At 42.8% G+C, this 9,128-nt stretch overlaps 1 long non-coding RNA gene and 1 pseudogene across 1 annotated transcript; both read right to left on the bottom strand.

The window, feature by feature from the left end:
* Positions 1–2,179: 2,179 nt before the first annotated feature.
* On the bottom strand, positions 2,180–2,907 carry LOC146300433 (uncharacterized). The gene is made up of 3 exons (XR_014766265.1): positions 2,657–2,907; positions 2,461–2,563; positions 2,180–2,269 (listed from the first exon to the last, which is right to left on the bottom strand). It is a non-coding gene; the product is annotated as an uncharacterized LOC146300433 (long non-coding RNA).
* A 4,601-nt stretch (positions 2,908–7,508) lies between these two features.
* Positions 7,509–8,416, bottom strand: LOC146300432 (hyaluronan synthase 1 pseudogene; annotated as a pseudogene).
* Positions 8,417–9,128: the final 712 nt, after the last annotated feature.

Here is a 9,128-nt window from a genome sequence, read left to right as displayed (position 1 = left end):
TGACTGAGCCGGGTGTACTTGTCTACTTCTACCACTAGAGGGCAGTACACACATTCAGAAGCCCAATTACAGTTTTTCTGAATTGCTTAAACACTAAACCCCAACCTCTTGTTCCAGCTGCTACGCTACAGCCTATGAAGGTTGATCTGCCATACATAACCTATTTATTCATGAGAAGGAATGATTAACAACAGTATAAATATGAATCATATCAGAGAAAGCTGGGCAAGGAGGAAACTGGAGTCTGATTCATTTTCTGTTTAACAGTTTTTTTCAAATGCTTACACACAAATTCCTTACTTTTCACACAATTTCTGAAAACTGTTGTGGTATTTATGCTGAAACACCAGAACCACACCTCAAATCTGCAAAACTATACGTAAATGTTTTTAAAACACAACACACAATTCTCCAAGTAACACACAAAATTCTAACAGGAAGCATCTTGATTTCCTTTTTCAAACACAACCAATCCAAGCTTTAGAATAGGCCTATAAATAGCCTAATTTTAGTCGATTTATAGTGGTGGGTAAAATTTGAACCTTTACTGTAGAAATGATAACTGGTATAACAATCTATTGTAATGTATACGTTCTAATGTACACATAATAGCTGTTTCAGCACAACACACGGTATACTGTACACAAACATACTTTAGCACCCATGCATCCATTGACTGCAGTGCACTGCATGATTGGTCACAGTCTGGTGTATAACTGTATCATGCTGTGCAACATTACAGTGACTGTAAGAAGACATTCTGACAATATTGTAGAAAATATTATATATATTACTGTTTGTTACAGTTCATGGCACACACACACACACCATTCCATAATCACCTTTTTCTAAATTAGCTTTGGTTTCTTTCTGTCCTACTACACTCTCTCTTTCGTTCTGTGTAATACTGTATTCACAACCACAAATGCTTACAGTAAAGAAATGTTTGGTTTCAATCTTGTTTTAGTGTTTACCATGAATTTGTTATTATCTCTGTCATTTACTTTCAATCTTGTACAGAAATGTACATATGAGCTCATGAAAGAAGAGCTGTAGGTTTTGAATAACTGTGTGTATATGATATATCAAAAAATGTAATATAATGGTAGAAGTGTTTGCAACATGAGCAAATGTTTGTTTTTGAGACGTGTGATATTTTGAATGCAGTGCTTCATTTTGCAAGAGAAGTGACGCATTTAGCATTTTGTGTGTGCAGTTCTTGGATTAGTGTGTTAAATTTTGAAAAAAGAGTACAAGTTAAATAAATGTGTGGAAGCATTTGAAAAAAACGTGTAGAAAGTGCTTTAAAGATGCTTTAAAGCAGAACTGAAAATGAGTTTTAAGTTCATCACGCCACAGAAGAATGTGTTGTTGACTACCCATCCAAATTTGAAATGGAAAAAAAACACCGACAAGTAGGCCTACCGTATTTTTTCGATAAACGATGCAGCGTTTATTAAATAATCCCAGCTAACACAGTTACGTTGCCCTTACGTTGCCGCAACGTAACTCGTTGAGCCAACATACGTTGCCGCAACGTCTTTGGCGACGTTGCGGGACCGTGTATCTGTGGGGCGCCAGTAGGTTGCCGCAGCGTCATCTTGTGACGTTGCCAGTCCGTAACCGCAACGTCGTGGCAACGTTATTTTCCGACGTTGCCAGTCCGTAACTGCAACCTCCTAGCAACGTAACTTTCTGACGTTGCCAGTCCGTAACTGCGACGTCGTCGCAACGTTATTTTCCGATGTTAGTCGGTAACCGCGACGTTGTCGCAACGTTGTTTTCCGACGATGCTAGTCCGTAACCGCGACCTCCTAGCAACGTTGTTTTGTGACGTTGCCCGTCCGTAACCGCGACCTCCAAACAATGTTGTTTTGTGACGTTGCCAGTCCGTAACCGCGACCTCCGAGCAACGTTGTTTTGTGACGTTGCCAGTCTGTAACCGCGACCTCCTAGCAACGTAATTTTGTGACATTGCTAGTACGTAACTGCGACGTTAATTACTAACCTATATTTCTCAATTCTATTGCTTATACTGGGGCGGTTCACAAGCGGACCTCATTTGCCCCAAATGCTACTTGTTCTTGTATAATAGGCTACATAGCCAACTTCAGGAAGACTATGTTTGTGTGGTGTGTAGCCTAACTCAAGCTAATCATAAACAAGGCAGCATTTCCATGTAAAATTCAGTCATTTTATTTCAAATTAAGTGCCAAACAGTGAATGAACATCTTCTGCCAGTCCCCGCTACAGGTCCTGTCTGTTGGCCCTGACAATGAAGCACAAAATAAGTTAGTGTCCTATCAACATAATTGCACGTATGAAAGGGGCTATACAAGTCATAAAAAAATCACATCTAGAACAATATACATCATCAAAAAAATATTATGGGATTTTAGTTTTTGGTCACATAGCCATGTGAAAGGTTGGATTGGGAAGCTGCAATCATCATTCATTCACCTGGCTTGTTTTGAATGGGCTGCCGGGGCGTGTTTGAGTGTCTACGCTGTGAGGAGCTCCACAGCCTTCTCTCCTAGTCCCGTCTTCCACTTCATCACAGCATCTGCAATTAGAAGTCATTAACTTATTGTTAGCACCAATTTGAACGTTGAACGCTGCGTATAAGCCATAGTTTACTGCATCTCAAAACACCTACCACTCTTTCGGAACTCCAGCACCTTAAGGCGCTCCTCAAGGTCTTGGAGTTCAGCCTGTGTTTGGGCCACCTGTAGGTCCATTACTGGCACCTCCTCAGCGTGTTTGCCCTGTAGTCGCCTGAATAGGAGAGCCTCTCGCTGGTTCTCCTCCAATGTCTCCATCTTCTGGAACATAACCTGTAATGTGTCTGTCAGTAAAGACAAGTAAAACAAGTTTACAAGAGTTAACATGATTGGCATACACTGTGGTTCTTCTATATTAGCTTTAACATTGATGTAAATAACACATGTTACCTTGAATGGTTGTATACAAAGCATTAGTAAGACAACATTTGTTGTTTTGACAAATATGTATCCCCCTGCCACGATCAGAACAACTTAAGTATGCCTTACAATGAGTTGCCAATGCTATTGAGAAGCTTTGAGGGGCTTATATTTGCACTTGCCTGGCTGCCAGCTGTTTTCCTTGACCCCATATGGGTTCTCTTCCACCAGACCAGAGTTGACACCTAGGGGTCTGGTGATGCAAAAGTTTTCAGTCATGCTTTTGCTTCAAAACATAGCCTTTAGGGTTGCCATGGTTCATACAATTATTGTCACTGTTAAAAACGGTCATTCATTACTTTACCATAATTTCCCAGGGACACAGTGCTAGGCCATGTGACGGTGGTAGGATACTGCAACATTGCCCATGGACCTAAAAATGACGTTACCAGCCGACCAAGGTACGACGTCACGGCAACGTTGCCCACGGACCTAAAAATGACGTTACCAGCCGACCAAGGTACGACGTCGCGGCAACGTTGTCCATGGGACCAAAAAATTATGTAACCAGCCGACCAAGGTATGACGTCGCGGCAACGTTGCCCACAGGTCTAAAAATAATGTAACCAGCCGACCAAGGTATGACATCGTGGCAACGTTGTCCATGGGACCAACTGGCAACATTCCCTTTATAACGTTGCTATGACGTTGCCACAACGTTGCCACAACGTTGCCAGAAGGTAACGTCGCTGGTTACCAACTGCGCACCTACTGGTAACGTTGCTGCAACGTCATATGTTAGCTGGGATGTTCATTTTTGGTGCGGCGTTTATTCGAGTGCGGTGTTTATTCGAGGGTGGCGTTTAATGAACAAGAGAGATTTTGTGAATTGTAACTACAGTGCAACCATAGATAACTTCATTGCTGGATTGTGACAAATTAATCATGCAGCTAAAACGCAGGTTTCGTTTACTACCGCTGACCACCTAGTGAATTGTTAGTCTGAGTACGGCAACTCTCTTTCTCATTGGCAATCAATTAGGTGTGCGTTGGTAGTGCTGCTGTCTCAAGTACAAGTGTTCTACGTTGTGTAGAAATTAGTGCTTTCAGTTAATCGCGTTATTAACGGCGTTAACCCAAACCCATTTTAATGGCGTCAATTTTTTATCGCAAGATTAACGTTCTTTTTGGCCTCGCAAACTTTGTTGCTTTTGCAACAACTACTGACGTTAGAAAAACTATAACACCACACCGGTGTAGTAGGCTTACGTTACGCTTTGAGTGGATGGCGAGCGCGAGATGCCAAAATGGATGCCAATAATATTCTGAATGGAAAGTTTACTTTTAAAAAGTTGCCAAATGGTTCAATTGACAAGACCAAAGTGATCTTTGTGTTCTGTCGTTGTGAACTGAGCTATAATCACAGCACGTCTGAAATACCACTTTATGGCCAAGCACACAGTTGATGCAAGTACTCCGCCCCCTCGTCAAAGCCAGGCGATTGCAATGTTGTTTAAAAAGAAAAAAAAAACAATTTGCACCAAGCAATCCGATCCACTTTTCCATGTTGCAAAGAGCATTAAAAGGAGAAAAACATAATGGGACAAAAATAAATCAAGGGACATTTAGAATAGATAAAAAATAGCGATTAATCGCTAGTTCACTATGACATTAATCGCAATTAAATATTTTAATCGTTTGACCGCCCTAGTAGAAATCTAAAGCAGCCGAAACGTAAATACACTTTAGCATTCAAACAGAAAGCTGTGCAGAAAGTTATGTACATGTGTAATAAATACTGGGGTTGAATTAAACAAATTAAATAACCGTTTGGTGTGGAATTTATTAGAAGGCAGCATTTATTACACATTATTCATTTTTGGTGCGGCGATTATTCAAGGGCATCCATTTATTCGAAGAAATAATGTATGTTAAATTAGGCTTTGAAATTTTGAGAAAATCTGCATTCCTGTGGAAGTACAAAGAGCAGTGCACAGCTAAACTGGTGTCTTTGATCTCAATTTGGTGGCGTGACAAAGGTACAGACCAGAGCCAAAAAAGGTGGAGCCACTGAGTTGATGTCAATATATCGATGTGTTCAAGTCTGTTTCACCCCTCCTGGAAAAACAACCCCTACACACTGACATTGTAACTCTGGGAGCGTTTCCTGCAGTGGCCCTACCACACCCAGTAGAGCAGTGGTTCTCAACCCTGGGCCTCAGGGACCCCCTGTCCTGCATGTTTTAGATGTTTCCCTGCTCCGACACACCTGATTCAAATGCATGTTCGTTACCAGGCTTCTACAGAGCAAGATAACGACCCCTTCATTTGAATCAGGTGTGTCGGAGCAGGGAAACATCTAAAACAAGCAGGACAGGGGGTCCCTGAGGACCAGGGTTGAGAACCACTGCAGTAGAGGATGACCATGAAGACGCTGCCTTCACCAGGCCAATCAGCTGGATGCAGCACAGGACCCAGAGGATATCCCACAAAGTACCCGTCCAGAATAACTGGATGATGGTCGCCGTGACGTAGAAGGGGAAGACGCCAGAGATGATGACCTCGTAGGTCATCCAGAGGTGGTGCTTGTGCCACCACATGGCATTGTAGAGCCATTCCCGAAAGTAAGACTTGGTCCAGCATGTCTGCTGGCTGAGCCAGCGTAAGAACTGAGCAGGAGTCTCCGTGTAGCACTTGGAGCGTGCGGTGTACCTGACAGGAGGAGGCGTGGAGAGATAATCAATGAGCATCAAAATAGTAAACGAGCACAGCGTGATATGCGCTTTCTTTCTGTTTTTCAGCCCTGCAATTTCTCGCAAATGGGTATAATTGGCCAAAGTGGATTCAGGGAAATTGACTGTGAGTTCAATTTAAAAGACAGATGATGAAAATAACAGCCTCTCTTGGAAGTCGCTTTGGATAAAAGCGTCTGTTAAATGAATAAATGTAAATGTAAAATGAACAATGAGGGTGAGCTACATGACGCGCAGCTTGTCATGGCAGTACTCAGCTTGTCATGGCAGTACTCAGCTTGTCATGGCAGTACTCAGTTGCGTAGCCCATACTGAGAATTTGGTTGCTGAGGTGCCTGTCATCCCCGAATGTGCAGTGAGTTCTCAGGAACATTAAGTTGTACCAGGACTCTAGAAACTGCTGGATAAGGTAATTTCTGTACAGACCTGAGGTAAACAAATAGGAAAAACAGCATGAAGGATCATTGGGAATCTGTTTATCTATGACCTGACTCACTTTTATCCACTTTTGATCCAGACCGGCCCACCAGAACCGGTCCCCGTGTACGCCACCACAGCTGCCCTACTAATGCATGCACATTCTGTGTTTGTTGTGATGCTAGTTAGGGAGTTCAAGACTTAATGCGAGCGCACACAGAGCGCTCGAGCAAAATGTTTTGGCCTTTATATGAGCGCAAAATAGTTTTTTGAGCTTTATGTAAAATAAACATAGACGTTTTTCCATTGGTAAAACCTTGTCTAGTGAAGGTGATGCTTTTTTTAATGTGAATTTTTCAGCCCCACCCTTCCGTTTCTTAGCCTGGTTTTCCATCGTTTTATTGTCCCTACTAGCTAGGTTTCTATCTGTCAGTGTCTCTGTCGTGTGTAAGCGAGACAAAGGGGGCAGGGCTAAGGGCTGCATCGACATTCATTTGGAATAAACCAACCGGCCTGGGGGAAAGGTAGCCTGGCTGCCTGCCCAACTTCTCCCCGCCCACAAAAGAATTTGGTCGGGAAGTTGGGACTGGAGGGTCTCGTATTGGCAGAGCCTGTTTAAAGAGAGCCTTGCCACTCCCTATTAAGCCCCATTGTACCGAATTTGGTTGCAGTTCCACCAGAGTTCCACTGGGAGTGATCGCGAGCGAGTGCATGTTGAATGAGAGTCTATGGAGCTAAACGGCAAAATTTGTCTCTTTTGCCTGATTGTCGTTGAGAAAACTCCGATTTGATTGTAGTTTTTGTATGCTCAACATGGATTATAGGTCGAAAGTTGAATGAACGAGTACTTATGTCCTTTTGATTTCTTACAGGGTGAGTCGTTGTTGCCTATAACACGCTAGCATTCTGCTAGTGAATGCTGATTGGTTAGTGAAGGACTGATACGACCAGAGCTCTTGCTTGATGGCATCCGAAGCGGAATCAGAATGTCAGAGCATTAGCAACATTAGCAACAACATTAGCAAGCCAAAACTCTTTCTAGCATGTGTATTGACAGGAAGAGCCTAACCTGTCAGCTGTGTTGTCGATGCCCTGAAAGAAAAAAGTAAGTGACCAGAGCTTGCCGTAAAGCAGTGGCTCTGGTCATACGATGTGTATGACGTCAATAACATTTTCAAAAGCTTTTTAGAACAGAAAGGCGACTTTTAAAAAATCGAACAGCCAGCAGTGTGTATTTTTTTTGCCTCCCCTTTCGAATTCAGAATTCAAATTACTAGACAAAAAATTATATCCTGAGAAAAGTGGATTTTGAGGGGTACAGCTCCACAAACCTCCATTCATTCTGCACTCGCTCGTTAGCGCCCTCACATGGAACTTCAGCCAGTTCAGAACCCGGAAGTTTCCAGAGAGTGGCAGTTCTGTCTATATTAGACATTCTCTGGTATTGGGAACAACTACATAAAACCAGGATCTGGGGTGGACCAATGAAATTGCCAGGGCAGGCTTTATACAATGATGGACAGATGATCAACAGTAACGTAATCAACAACGTCACGAAAGAGCCCTTGGGTTGAATTTGTTTTCAACAATCAACATATTACGTTGCTCTGATTGGTTGTAGGTCTATCCAATTGAGCGAAGAGGCATTTGTTTTACGAGGTCTGTTGAAACACGCCCCATAGTCTCAGCCCAATGAGAGTGTTCAGACAAATGTTGTATTTCACTCCATTCTACACCAAAAACGTCAGGTCTGCCTAATGTAGATACGAGCCTGCTGAAGATAGCCAGCATCTCGGATTTCTTTAACCGAGCCTGTTTCATTCGACAGAGAAAGCGACCTCCGTTAGCCAGGCTGAGATTTGCCCGATCAGGCTATTTAAGGGTATCGGGGTATGGTAGTTGTTCTTCCACACAAAGCAGCCAGGGTCCTGGTCCTGGTCGGCAAACACCTCCCGGAACATCCAGCACGGCTGCACCATGATAACCAGCAGCAGCTCCGGGGGGTAACTGAGACCCCGAATGGAGTGGAGGCACTCCCGGAGGTAGGTCCTCCTGGTAGGCGGAGATGGTGAGGCCGACGGTCTTGGTGAAGATGCAGGCCGCCTTGCGCCGGTGCTCCACGTAGGCAAAGACGCTCTGGAGCAGCACATGAAGCCCCAACAGCAGGCCGTAGAAGCCGAAGGAGATGATGTCGTACTGGGACGACACCAGCTGGAAACCCTGAACGTAGGCCCACACCATCACCCCGAGGACACAGAGGGCGAAGAGGAAGGTGAAGAAGGCACGGACTAAGCCCGCTCTCTTCAGCAGTGGTTTCAGTTCCATTCTGTTTCCTTTGTCTGTTATAAACTGTATAAGAATATAACATTACCTTGTCTTTCTTGATGGCCTGTAAGAGTTTTGTAAGAGGGTGATTATAATTGTCATTTGATTGTATTCTATAATGGAGATGTGTCTATGCATAAAATACCTAATGCGTTATGTGCATAATGTGCATAAACACAAGGACAAAGACAACAACAATGCATTCAATTACAAATTCCACAATTATTCAAGCTTTTGAAAACCTGTAGCCTAATAATAACCTTATAATACAATATTAATATTAATAATACAGTCCCAAACACATTATTACCAGCAATCACAGTGATGATAGTTGTCTAAAGAATGGCTTGTCTTGTTTTCAATTAAGTCATGAAACATTTGTCAACTTTGGTACAAATCAGGCTAGAGCAGTTCAGAAAAACATTGCATCAAACCATGTTATTATTTAATCAATCTTTAAAAGATAGCAAGTTTGCTTGGTTTACTTTATGACGTCGGTTTGATGAGTATTTATGAATTTATCTTCGACTAATGAGACAATGATTTCACTAAGTGTTGAGTAAATAACCGTGTGGGTATGTGTAATTACCTTTTATGCATCCAATGTTCCTTCGTCCCTGAATTTTTCGAGGCTTCCCCTTTTTGTAACTCCCTCTTTGGTCTGGCAACTTGTGTGAGGATCATTGCTTTATAAACTTGACGACACTTGAGA

Source organism: Hypomesus nipponensis, chromosome 2 (assembly GCF_054491055.1).
Source record: "Hypomesus nipponensis isolate SF chromosome 2, ASM5449105v1, whole genome shotgun sequence".
In the NCBI taxonomy this organism is placed as follows: domain Eukaryota; kingdom Metazoa; phylum Chordata; class Actinopteri; order Osmeriformes; family Osmeridae; genus Hypomesus; species Hypomesus nipponensis.
This window is presented reverse-complemented; position numbering and strand designations above follow the sequence as displayed.